The sequence below is a fragment of the Tamandua tetradactyla genome, chromosome 25 (genome assembly GCF_023851605.1).
Source record: "Tamandua tetradactyla isolate mTamTet1 chromosome 25, mTamTet1.pri, whole genome shotgun sequence".
Lineage (NCBI taxonomy): Eukaryota > Metazoa > Chordata > Mammalia > Pilosa > Myrmecophagidae > Tamandua > Tamandua tetradactyla.
In genome coordinates this window covers 15,006,728-15,019,365 of record NC_135351.1, presented here as the reverse complement: position 1 = coordinate 15,019,365, position 12,638 = coordinate 15,006,728, and the positions used below count along the sequence as shown (strand labels likewise).

Here is a 12,638-nt window from a genome sequence, read left to right as displayed (position 1 = left end):
AATTTATCACACATTCCTTCCTCTTCCCTTCCACCAGTCACCATTCCCAATCAAATGTCATGACATCTGGCCTATTGGCTTGCTCTGGCTCCTGTATGCTCATGACCTCTTCATTCTCCACCTAGGCCTGACTTCACCCATAGAAGCTTGGTGGTGCCATAGCTACTCTCTTCCTTGTAACTCGAGGCATAGATAGGATAATCTGTGCTCCTATGTGGAAGGAGATGCACCTCCAGACACTCCTTTCTCTTCCAAATAACCTGCATGCCAACAGTGGCTTCTTGGAGACAGCATGCTTAAGGGATCACAGCAGGATCTTGTAAGAGCATAGATGCCCTCCACTCAGCCCTGTGTGCTGTTGATTCCTTGCATGTGGGGTGAGACCTGGGAACATTTACATTGATAAAGGATCACAGGGAACTCTTTGCCATCAGAAACGAGATATGTATTTGGAATGGTTGCTCTTACTCCAAGGAGAACTCAAATATGATGAATTTTAGATCAGTACGCAGAGAAGGTGAGACCGTAGAAGGAGTTTGCTTGGATGCAGTTGCTTAAATTGAGGTGGCCAGGGATCCAAGGTAAGCCTTTTCCAAGCATAGTAAATGTAGGGCCTGAAGGCTGTCACCCCGCTTCTACTTTGTTTGCTGAAAGGGAAGGAGAGAAGATGTTGAAATCAGAGGAAAGTAGCTCAGAGACAACTAACTGAAAGTCAGTCAAGAGGCTTTTATATGGAAAACTCCCCTTCCAGGGATAGAACCCATTTTTTTTTGAAACAATGTCTTTCTTGAAAGCATTTTGTTTTGTTTTTTCTAATGGAAACATCTCCTAGCTGACCATATGGGACCTACACATTTGTGTAATTCAGCAAATCCTCAGAAATTTTGATTTCAGAAAGCCTATGCTCTTAAAAATGATTGAAGACTTCCAAAATCATTTTTAAGGTAGATATATCTATCAGTATTTACTGTCTTAGAAATTAATACTGAGAAATTTTTAAAAATATTTATTTATTAACCCATTTAAAATAACAATAATAAACTATGACAATAATATCAATGATGGGCCTTAATGAAAAAGTCTTGCATTTTCCAAGACAAAAATAATAAGTGAGAAAAGTAGTATTGTAGTAACTTTTTACAAATCTCTTCAATGTCTGGCTTAATAGAAGGCAGCTGGGTTCTCATATCTGCTTATGCATTTTGTCTGTTGAGTCTATTGTCATACTACATGCCTTTGGAAAATATCAGTGTATGCTCATGAGACAGTGAAAGGGAGAAAAGTCAGATAACATCTTGGTATTATTAGCAGAGCAGTTTTGACCTTGTGGAACCCCTAAAAAGGCTTTGGGATCTTCAGCAGATCCTACACTTTGAGAACTGCTCATTTTGTTTCTTAGTTCTCACATGGGCAGGATTTTATATGTAGGTATAATGGAGTGTTTTTCTTTGTGGACAAAACTTCCCAATAGTGGTTCTGAATACCGCTCTTTTGAATTATAAAAAAAGAAACATGTTGTTGAAACTGCATGCAAACAGTTTTCTTTTGCAAATGTTTGCATGCTAAAGAATTCCCATGAGTTTTGAATTTGGGCTCATGTTTATTCTTTAGAACTACATGGGAACTTGCCCCTTCTGGGAATAAAAAAAGGAACCTAGGAACTGATATAAATGATGGTAGAATGTATGACGTAGTTAACCAACTTGGGGCATGGTTCACGTTGCAAAGTGGCCAGTGTTGAGTAATTCCAGGGAATGTTGTATCATGGAACAGCAGCTTTTCCATTTGAAGAGCTTATTCATTGAGCTTATCAGATGTGAATGAACATCCCTTGCTGAGTGTTCTTGGAAGATTGTGTAAAGGGGTAAAAGAAATCTGTCATTGATCTTGTGATTAGGATAGAGATTGAGTGAGAACAGGTGGGGAGTGTGGGGAGGGGTGACACCTTAGCTTACGATATTGTGAAAAACAGATTTCTATATGAGCAGGATGGCTAAGGGAAAATAAGAGGTCATCCTATTGAAACAACTTGTTCTGTTGTTTGCCTCTTTCCTCTGAACTTGTGCATATGTCTCTTTGTTGTATCTTTCTGATTAAAAAAAAAAGTTTCTCTGACTCAGGTCAATCTCACATCTGTCCCCTGGTTCAAGGTGACTTGTGATAAACAGGTCATGTCAGCCCCAGGGGGCTTCTCTTGGAATTCTAGGGAACCTGGACCTTTGCACGTGCAGCTGCCCTGGTCAGCGCTGCTGGTGACCATATGCTAATTGTGAATGTGGCTGTTGACCCACCATTCTCCAGTGGTGTAGCTGACCTCTTCTTTACAACCTTCTGGACATTTAAAAACTGATTCACTTCATGGAGACAAACTAATTGAAATATGTACATTCTAACATCCCAAATGGGAATTAAGATATTTTCCTTACATTTGGAAATCTTGATCATTCTTCATGTCTTCACAGCTAATGACCATATTTGTCCATGTTTATGTTAAAGCTTAAGTTGAAAAAAAGACTTGTAGTTAAAGTGTTAAAATTTTTTCATTAAGTTGAAAAAATAATAATTCTTTGATTTTTAACAATTTACTTCTAGACATAAACACCATTTCAAATTTGCTCTTATAATTCGACTTTAACATTTTTAGCAAAAGTACAATGTCACAACTCTAATTTCAATAACAAAAAAATCTCAAAAGTCTTAAAATAAGTCTCAAATAAGAATACTAAACTTGGAATTTCCCTTGCAAACAAAGAACCACCTCAGCTGGGAAATTCCTTCTTTAACCCAATAGCTGCAAGATTTCTCTGTTGCTCTCAGTCAAGACTGCCCTTGGCAGTTTTTCTTCTCTTTGACAATGCCCAGGTCCTGGCCACAGAAGCTCTAAGCATCTCCTTCCCAGGGCTGTGGAAGGGCCCTTGGAAACCTTAGCTTCCCTTGCCTCCTACACTTACTAATGCTCCTTCTGTGTCTTCTCTGCTGTTTTTCTATTTCGTAAGCAGTCGCTGTTCCTCTTCTTTACCCCTTACCAGAGCCCAGTGAGAGTTTTCAATTCTCCCCCAAAGCCTCTCCTTCTGTCCTCCTGGTGGGCTCACTTACAGGGTGTTCTAGTTCGCTAGCTGCCGGAATGCAACACACCAGAGACGGATTGGCTTTTAACAAAAGGGGATTTATTTTGTTGGTTCTTCAGAGGAAAGGCAGCTAACTTTCCACTGAGGTTCTTTCTTATGTGGAAGGCACAGGATGGTCTCTGCTGGTCTCCTCTCCAGGCCCCTGGGTTCCAACAACTTTCCCCGGGTGACTTCTTTCTGCATCTCCAAAGGCCTGGGCTGAGCTGCGAGTGCTGCTGAGATGAGGAATGCCGAGCTGCTTAGGCTGTGCTATATTGCGCTCTCTCATTTAAGCACCAGCCAATTAAGTCAAACGTCACTCATTGCAGCAGACACGCCTCCTAGCTGACTACAGATGTAATTGGCAACAGATGAGGTTCAAGTACCGTTGGCTTATGTCCGCAGCAACGAGATTAGGTATGCTCACCTGGCCAAGTTGACAACTGAATCTAACTAACACACAGGGCCAGTGCACAAAGGTTCGGGGCCTGGCTAAAGAATTGGAGCGCAGTCCGAGAGTTTGTGGGTGCTTCCTTCGATTGGGGTGCACCACGCTGTTGGGTCTGATGCAATCTATCTTTCCTGTAGCCTACTCCATGTCTGACTTCCAAGCATTGCCTCCGTACATATCTTTCCATTTCAAAAGCGATTTCTTGTTAATAGGCTCAGCCTTATGGTAAGGACAGAAATAAGTTCTAATGGGTGATAAAATAATCCAGTGGAAAAAAAAAGATAATCCAATGGGGGACCATACAAGTTACATCTGTCCTTGCGTGAGTTACTGCTCACAAGTAGATCTGCCCCCTTTAGTAGCAGGTTATAAATGTCTGGGAAGCATGAAAGACCCACATTCCAGGTTCCCTCACTGAAACTGGGGTTGTTTACCAGATGGTAGAGCCCTGATGCAACATTGAGGCGACTATTTTCATGAAGGGGGAGGTCAGATTTTCAGTGACGGCAAACATTTTGCAGAGGAAACACTGTAAGCTAATGAACATCCTTAAACTCCAACATGTGATGGATTTGTCTAGTTGCAGAATAGACATAGCCATGTGGAACTATAGAAAACCTATGCTTACCGCCGACCTTTTGAGTTATTTGCATGAAAAATCTCTGCAATTGCTTTATCAGCCCAGATGCAAGGAAATGACTATTTCAGGCTAGATGATATAGAGGACAGACCAGGGCAGGAAAAAGGGAATTGCAGAAGATGATGGCACCCCAAATTACATCATAAAATGAAGAAGCTGGATGCTTCTCTTTAATCCTTGGGTGAGGATTTTACCAATGCAATAACACAATATATTTTTAATTTAACAAATTGTACCTAATTTGGATTATCAGTCTTTACTCAGTTTAGTTCATTTTATCAGACACTTCCTGTGTGTTTCAAGTCACGTTATAGGCATGGGGATGCATCAGACCTCGTCCCTGAGCTCAGGGAAGGCAGGGCCAGTAGAAAGGACAGACAGACAATGCAGAACAGCTTGATAGAGTTGAAGGAGGCCCAAAGGGTCAGAATGCCTGGTTCAGTGTGGGGTCAACCTAAGTCTGAGAAGTGCTGACCTTGAGCAGCTGTGAAGGAGGAGAAAGGCTGGCAGGCAACTTGGTGAGGTTTGCAGACATCTGGGGGATGTGTCATGGAATAGCAGCTTATCCATTTGAAAAGCTCATCCATCGAGAAAGTCAAACCAAGGAAGGGTTCCTGTATTAATAGAGAAGTAGCATGCCCAGAGAATTAAATAAAAAAAATAAAACACAACAAAACTTTAATGCTATTTCCCCTTTACTTCACAACTGAATGCACAGTCTGATTAAATCCAGAGAATAAAGAACCACCATTTTGAGCAGGCTCAGCAATTTTCATTTTCATCTCAGTTGTATCCACTGAGAATTGTTTCTTATTGCTATCAATGGCATCTGCTTTAATCTTTATTTTTTAATTAATTCTTTATTCATTCTTGCCTTTGCAGTAGAGCCACTACTTTGTTGATTTTTCTTTGACCAGCTGCCTTGCTCAGCTATTCTTTTTTAAAAAAGAAATAATATATCACAGATGCAGGTAACACATGTTACATACCTGATCCTCTTTGTCCTCTCTTCTTCCCCAGGGACAACTACTATCCTTATTTTAGGACTTTTATTTCCCATACATTTTTTTGTACTTTAACTATACGTCTTTTGTGTGTATTTGCAATATTGCTTTATTCTTGCTTTAGATTTTATACAAATGGCATTGCACTGAGCATAGCTGTCAGTAACTTGCTTTTCTCCTCAATATCATATTTCTGATATTGATCTATATTAACCCATGTAGTTTATTCATATTACCTTCTGTATAATATTCTAATATCTAAGTACACTAAAATGTTTGTATACATTTATGCTCCGTTCCCATTCCAAATTTTTCCATTTCTACATGCTGTAATGAACATTCTGGTTTGTATCTGTTTGTGCATGTGGACTTGAGTTTCTCTAGGGCATATTCTGAGGAGTGATATGGCTAGATGATAGGAACATGACTCAATATTGTCAAATTAATTCTCAGGCAGTCCTAGTTATACTCCCATTGACAATGTATGAAGGGCCTCTTAAACTTAGAATGGTCAAATGTTAACATTTTTACCAATTTGAGGAATGTGAATTTTGTCAGGTTCTTTAATTTCTTTTCCTGCTCCTTCAAGCAGCTTTCATTCATTCCTAAATGTATAAATTTCTCTGCAACTGAAGACAAATAAACAAAAAAGGAAGCTTGCATGTTTTTTAAGACTGATGCAAACTTTCTCTTATTGTTAAACAGAAGGTTCCATTTGACTGTTCAAATGCTAGGCAACCTAACAATTAGACTTTTCATACTTACAAATGATGTGGAAAATGTATTCTGCCATTCCTGCCTTCAGTTAACAGTGCATGTAAGTCTTTCTGTGAAGCATCATTTACTGCAACTAATTTAAGCTAGGATATATTATGCAAAGCTGGAGAATCCTGCAGGAAGCTGCTATATTGGAAAGTTGAATAATTGTAATTAGGCAGAGTTTTGAAAATACAATGACTTTAACCCACAACAAATGGCTACCGAATAACAACCAAACTTGGGAGAGTTACAATCAGAGAAAGAAAACTATCAGCAACATAACAAGAGGAGATGCTATTACTGAAAAAGAGAGGGGGTAGTTATCAGTGGTTTTAGCCTATAAAACAATCATTGTCTCGGACAATATGGAAAAGAATGATTGGGAAGGCAATATTTGTTATTTCTTTTTTCCTTCCTCTAGCTAAAGCTACACACATGAATAATGTGCATGGCTACATATTCAAATCCAAGAAAAAAATCATAAGCATTAAAGGTATGTGCATAAAAGATATGTGCTTAATTATCTGCACAAGAAAGAGCCAATTTAGAGCGAAAAGAACTAAGAACCTTAAAATAGTGTAAATAACTACTTGGCATTTGATTATTGCATAAACAAAAAGGAAGGCAGAGTTAAAGATTAAATAATGATATAATTCTATTCATTGTTGAATATTTCCATGAAAGAATGCATTAGTAATTCAACGTGTAATTGTGAATTTATACAATAAAAAGCAAGATGATTGTCCTGAAGGTGGTTGCAGCAGTTATGTGGTATTCACACCCTACAACTATTATTTCATGCATGCGTACACGCATGTCCACACTAGCGCTACCACTGCTATCACCACAGGTGCACACATGCCAATGTAATATCTCAAGCATTTTGTAGGCAAAGAAAACAAGGAAATGGCTGTACAAATGATGACATTATGTGATTGGTATCTCTAGAATGGCCAACTATTTGATTCAATTACCACCATGCACCCAGTAATATATTGCACAACTTGTTTTAAACCATTTTTCAAAAATTGTTAAGTAGATGGACACCTTTGGGAAGCAGGCTTCAATCAAAATCTAACAGCCCTTGGAAGATTTCATTCCTTGATACTTAATCCATTTCCCAGACTACTTGCCCTGTCTTCTCCTGCCTCCCCCGTTCCCCCCGATTGCTCATATTAGCCATCTTAAATCACTTTCATTTTCTTCTACAATCCTTTTTATTTCCTATTCTGTTACATTTTAAGTCAATTTCTAGCACTATTGGGAAGAGTTTTAAGGATTTTCAAGGTCAAAAACATTATCTGCTGTAATAATGTGAAATCATGTAATAATTCTCAAAAATACCTTCTTTCAATTAAGGTACGATTGAACCTACCGATTTAAGTTCAAAATGAAGAACAAAGAAGGTACCCAGCATATAATAATGTGTTAAATATACATATATTTTATCCCACAGAAATTTTTTATACATGTTTATGGCAGAACGATTTTTTCTAAATTGACTGATTTCCCACTAGTCTCAATTTGGCAAAATTGGTTGTGCTTTTAAGATAATTCTGCATAGCCTTCAGAAACATTAAATACATCCAGATATGTGTGTGCATGTGTGCACATATTTTATATATTACAGGTTATAGTCATAATTAAATATTTCTAAAAAGTACAAATATTTCTGTACCACATGAAGGAAAAATATGTTATTCCTCATTTCTCCTTTCAGACTTCATAAAACGTAGAAACTAGAGAGTTATCAAAATTACCCATATCATTAATAGAATAATATAATGTTTCTAAAATAGTTTTAATTTGAAAAGCTTATACTGTTCTACAAACATTATTTAAGTTCTGTTTTGACATGAAACTGACATTCTAAAAATTCAACCTCCAGAATGGAGAAAAGAGAGGAAAAACATTTCAAAGGATGAAGACACTGAGTTACAAAAATACCCAATTGTGTAGTTTGAGAAGCTGCCATAAAAACCAAGTGAAACAAGGGAAATAAAGAGAAAAAATGTAAACATCCCAGCAGATCTGAATTTTCCATAATACCTCGGGTTTTGTGAATTTACTTGCCCAGGGCACCAAGTATCAGTTAGTATAGGATGTTTAACTTGCTTAAATAGGTCTCTGAAGAAAGGGATCCAAAGGAGTAATTTCCTGTGATTTCTTTTCTTATTCTTACAAATCTTCGCATTTGTTTTTAATTTTATATTCATAATTTGTGTTCTTTTACTTAGACTGCTCCTCTCCAAATAGGGTTGCCAGATTTAGCAAATTAAGATACAGAGCTCTCAGGTAAATTTGAGTTTTAAACAATGAATATATATATACATATTCTAATATATATATATATATTTACAGTCACATTGTGAAAGCTACATCATATATATATTAGTATAAGAATGTCCCATGCAATTTTGAGGACATGTTTATACTAAACAATTATTTGTTTGTCTGAAATTTGAATTTAACTGGACATCCTGTATTTTATCAGCTGGCAGCCCTAACCCCAAAATACAGAATCTTTAAGTCCCACACCACCTGGTTCCACCAGGTTTCCCTCTTGAGCAAGGGGAAGTACTAGGGAGTGAGGAAGACTTCAAAAATCATTAGAATCATTTTATTCTAGGATTGGAAAGAAAAAGCTTTAAGGAACCTCTAGTTTCTACAAGCGAGGAACCTCTAATCTTCCACTCTCCTGGTTTATAGATGAGGGAATTGTTGTAAAATGAAAAAGTTAGCTGGAAAGCAGCCCCCTGCACTTGAGAATTGCCCCATGGAAGGGTTCCCTGAGACTTTACTCTCACCCCAGACCATGCTTTTCAAAATTATTCTTTATTCTGGCTGCATGTTTACCCCAGGGCTGCTTCCAGAGGCAAATTGTGAGTCAGTAGGGTTTGGTTTGGCTCTTTTCATACACTGAGACTTCAGCACACCAGGGGCCCTTGGTGTTTTCTGACTATTACTGGTGTCATGCTTTGCTTCTCCACCTAGGGCTTTCCCCTGTCCCCGAGGTGGGACACACCCAAGGTCTCTCCAGTTCCCAGCAAACCCACTGTGCTGGAAGGAGGTTTTGCAGGGCAGAGTCTGCTTTGCTGTCCCTTTAATTCTAGAGCCTTTTGAGAATCTAACAAAAACTATGGATCTTTTGGTTCCAAATATGCACTTATGCACCCGGACAATTTTGCATCTAACTCCAGGGGACGCAGAGAGCTCCCGAAGCCCCCATTTTTGGATGCATAGGTGAAGTGTCACAGCATGACATCATGTTATGCACCTATATATACAAGAAGGTTGTGCCCCACTAAAATGCACACGCACACACCCCCACACACACACCCCCCCCCCAAGAGTAAAGTGTATACGTCATGAGGAGCCCAGGACCTCATACCAGAGCGGGGCGTGTCTTGGAGCACAATATATTCATCCATGGAGTGGGGGCACTGCAGGTCACTTCTGGAGATGCCATGCTGTATATTTTTTATTTTGCATCAAGGACTATTCCTGAGAAACCAGAGAAGTACTCTAATGAGGAACTTCGGGCATCCACAACAGACTGCGTGGGTACACTTCCGCCCGTGGAGAAATTTCCCAAGATGTCTCAAAGCACATTACAGCATCACTTCTTCCCACAGATGGGGCAGACTCCTAAAAACGGTGACTGTAATAGCCGCCTTTAAATGAGCAATCGCGCCTTCTGCAGGCGTAGATTTAAGAACATCACAGAGCAATGCCTCAGTGAGGGTGGTCCGATGACTGTCCCCTTTATTCAGGCTTCCAGCTGACCTGCTCAAAACCACGCAGCTCTCACGGGGTGGAACTGAGCTTCAGCCCCAAGGTGGCAGGAAGCCAGGTGTCTTCGCCTGCCCCTGAGGAAGCCACCCAAAGCCCTTGGAAGGTCTAGCCACAGCTGCCTGGTAGAGATAACAGGCTGCAGGATGTGCCAATCTCCTTCCTTGCCTGGATGCAAGCACCTGACCAGGAGGAAAACAGTGGTGAGCATTTCGGGTCCAAAGTCCCGTTAAAACAGAAGAGTTTGGAGCCACTTTTTTAAAGCCACGTGAAATTTACAGAGTGTCTTTCTCTCTCATAATTCTCTTCAATACACACACACGAGACCTGCCGTTCAGAGCCATTTTCTAAAATTGTGGTAATCTTTATATAGCAAAACCTGCATTTCAATCATTCCCGGTGTACAACTCAGCAGTATTAATTGCCTTAACGATATTGTGCTGTCATCACCACCATCCATTGCCAAAACCTTTTCATCACCCCAAACAGAAACTCTGTACCCATTAAGCAAAAACTTCCCCATTTCCTCCCTTCCCTCAGCCCCTGGTAACTTCCTACTTAGGTTCTGCTCTATGAATTTGTGCCTGTTCTTGACATTTCATCTAAGCAGTACCCTACAATATCTGTCACTTTTCTAGTCTGCCTTCTTTAGCATAACATCTTCAAGGTTAATCCATCATGATGAGCCTTGTAGAATATATTAAAACATCACTTTTTAAATGAAATGAATAAGACATTAATATTCTATTAATATCTTATTAATATTGATATTATTAGTTGCTGTCAATTAATAATAGTATTCCATAGTGTGTTTATACTACATTTTGTTCATCCATTCAACTGTTGAGAATGCTCCACCTTTTTTCAGAGCCATTTTTTTTTGAAATCACATATGTCCTGTCTTTTGGCCCAGTGACCTGAACCAGCTGTTTAGGTGATAGAAAAATACTGAATTGACTGTGGTAGGGCTTGGTCACCTAATTAAGACTGCGATTCAGTAGTAGGTCATTTCCTTCCCAGCCTGATCGGTTCTCACGTGTGGAAGGCGTTGCCTGGTGTAATCTCTTCAAGGGGGTCTCTAACCGCCCTCAAGCCTTTTTCCAGCTGGGACCTCCATCTCAGGTTCCTATTGCCTTTAGGGGATTCTCTGGTTAGAAGGCCCTGCTTATGACCAGCCAGTGTGTACACTTTGTAAATGTAAAACTATTGTGAATTTAATGTCTAAGCAGCTTTGTTTAAGAAAAGACCTGTTCTTGGGCCACAGAACCTCCCTCCTTGCTCTCTCTAGCCAGCTTTTAATTACAGATGTTTGCTCACCAAGGCAACTGGGATCCCCGGGTGACCTCATCACCACTAAAAGAAAAACAAGAAAAGTAGCAGTCATTCCCTCTTAGTTGGAGCATACTTTTTTTTTTTTTTTTTTTTTGCATGAGCAGGCTCCAGGAATCGAACCTGGGTCTCCAGCATGGCAGGCAAGAACTCTGCCTGCTGAGCCATTGTGTCCCGCCCTGGAGCATTGCATTTTATTCATCGGGACAGCACATTAACGGGACAATTTTACCTTGATAATGTTGCTGGATGCTAACTATGTCTTGGTTGAGTCCTGGCTCTCTCTTTGTAGACTTTGAACCACTTGAGAAAAGGGAATGTCTTCTTTTCTTTGGAATTCTTTGTTCTTTCCACACACACACTCTCTCTCTCACTCACAAAGCTATGCGCACACACGCTTGCTCACAGCCATATATATTCACACGCATACACTCAAACTCGTGCACACTCTCTCAAACACAGTCACACATACTCTCACACACACTCATGCATGCCCACATGCTCAAACCCACCCACACACTCACATTTTACATGACTCAATGCGCTACTTTACACTGAGTTAGGATTCCTTCTTCCTCGTATCTGTTGGCATAGAAATGCCAAATGTTTCAGGATAGACGCATCCAATTTAGAAGCTTCACCAGGTCAGGAATAGGGAGAAACCAGATTTTAATCTCTGGGGAAGCAGGAATTTGCCTTGGAACACTGAGATCAGAGTTGGCCAGTCAGAAGGATTAAAAGTTTGGACAGTAAAGTAGAAGAGATCTCTGGACTAAGAGGTAAGATCCGAGACACGGTTTGTCTGAAGTTCTGAGCTGGGAAGGCTGGGAAGAGCAAGGGTCCCCAGGTGTGGCAGTGACTTTTGATACCTTGCTGGCATCCCGATGCCCTCACCATGCCATGCACATTAGTCCAACACCCAAAGGCTAGAAGCTGCGTTTCTCTGCTGTATTCTTTCCCTGGGTATTGAAGCTGGCTTTGCCCATCTGCAAGGCAGGTCAGAACTGGTGCCTGTATTGGATCTCTATGCTGCCTAAGGAACTGCCCCAGTGGCTTAGTGAAACAACCCCTTATTATTTTTCACGATCCTGTAGGCCAGAAATCCAGCCAGGGCCAAACTGGGGGTTTTCAGCTCCCTGGGTTCTTGGGCCACCTGCTCAATCGTATTCAGCTGACAGCTCCTGGGTTAGAAGGTCCCAGAAGGCTTCCTTTATGTGTCTGGACCCTGGTGCCGCTCTGTGTGGCCTCTTTCTCTCTACATAGTGCCTCATCATCTAGTATCCTTTTCAGGATGGCAGCTGGCTTCCCTGGGAACCACGGAAGGGAAGCTTCTGAGTCTCTTGCTGGCTCAGAATTGACATGACATCATTTCTCTGCATTTTATCGGTAAAAGCAAGTAAAAGTCCTCTCATGATGGAATGCCATACAGGTCAAGCCAGGCAGCACCCAAAGGATTGGCCATTACCAGACCACACCGTCAATTTTCTCCCAGTCCTTTGGCATTCTATTTTCCAATTAAGGGACTGATGCTAGTTTGTTGACCCTTGTTTAGAGAT

At 40.3% G+C, this 12,638-nt stretch overlaps 1 long non-coding RNA gene across 1 annotated transcript in view; it reads right to left on the bottom strand.

Annotated features, from left to right (window-relative positions):
- Positions 1-462: 462 nt before the first annotated feature.
- LOC143669035 (uncharacterized) overlaps positions 463-12,638 on the bottom strand; it is a 69,160-nt gene continuing 56,984 nt past the window's right edge. Inside the window, exons 3-4 of the long non-coding RNA XR_013168660.1 lie at positions 4,674-4,812; positions 463-647 (exon numbers count right to left, since the gene is read on the bottom strand). This is a non-coding gene — a long non-coding RNA (uncharacterized LOC143669035). The remainder of the gene's footprint in view (positions 648-4,673; positions 4,813-12,638) is intronic.